Consider the following 279-nt stretch of genomic DNA (forward strand, 5'->3'; position numbering starts at 1 on the left):
CTAATTGCATGATTAATTGAATCCGTTTTTGCTAGTCTTGATAAACCATAATATTATAAGCACATAGAAATAGTATTGCTGAGACTTGCTAGAAATTGATTGATTGATTAAATGTGTTTAAGATAGATAGTCTCATTGTCCTCACAAGATTGAAATCCGAATTGATTGCTTGTAAGAGTAAGGCCGCATGAAAATTATACCTAAATATTGAGTGATATATGATTTGAGATGTCGAAAATCAACCTGGATTTTGCTGCCATAAATCTCTCTGGAGATAAT

This window comes from Brassica oleracea, chromosome C4 (assembly GCF_000695525.1).
Source record: "Brassica oleracea var. oleracea cultivar TO1000 chromosome C4, BOL, whole genome shotgun sequence".
In the NCBI taxonomy this organism is placed as follows: Eukaryota; Viridiplantae; Streptophyta; class Magnoliopsida; order Brassicales; family Brassicaceae; genus Brassica; species Brassica oleracea.